Consider the following 786-nt stretch of genomic DNA (forward strand, 5'->3'; position numbering starts at 1 on the left):
CTCTTCATGTGGCTTACGTGGTCTCTATTTCAAGTGTTTGAACAGTTGGCACATGTCAAGAGAGTGTAGGATCCGAATACAGTGTAATAGTGACCACAGTGTATTAATGTGTAACATCAAGTTGGAACTATGTCCAAGAAAGGATGAAAGTGATGGTACTGAGGGTGCTGCTATTAGTGACAAATCAGACAGTGTAGCACTTATGTCAGGACAAGGATTGTTGCACCATATTACAAACAGCCGGGGTCCAAGAAATGGTGATGGTAATATTGTTTGATAATGGTGCAGATGGGACCTATATCATTGGTAACTTTGAGAAACAGTGCAAGCCACACTGGATCCCATGTGTACCTTTAGCTTACTCTGGTTTTGGTGGTCACAATGACGGAAAAAAATGAATATAGAAATATTTTCAAGTTAAAGGTGTGGGACTCTGACAAGAAGGTTGTGCCTATCACTTCTTCTGAGATATCCAGAATATGCCAGCCATTGGTGAGACCTGTTGATAAAGTGATAAATGACTACAATACACTAATGCTATATACCATTATATACACTGCACTGGTGGTAACATGCCTCAACCCCATGCTTAGAAAGACAAAGAATCCACCATGTACACTCACTTTCTGGCTTAACAATATGATTGCGATAAAAGTGGTTGGAAAAAGTGGCGTGAGTGAACTGATATTAGTATGCCTGACAAGGGCGTGATTTGGGAAAGCCAGTTGCCTCCTAGACTATGTTTGCCTTCCTCAAAGTCTGGCTTGCCTCCTAAGGGCCACAGTT

Source organism: Penaeus monodon, chromosome 21, assembly GCF_015228065.2.
Source record: "Penaeus monodon isolate SGIC_2016 chromosome 21, NSTDA_Pmon_1, whole genome shotgun sequence".
Lineage (NCBI taxonomy): Eukaryota > Metazoa > Arthropoda > Malacostraca > Decapoda > Penaeidae > Penaeus > Penaeus monodon.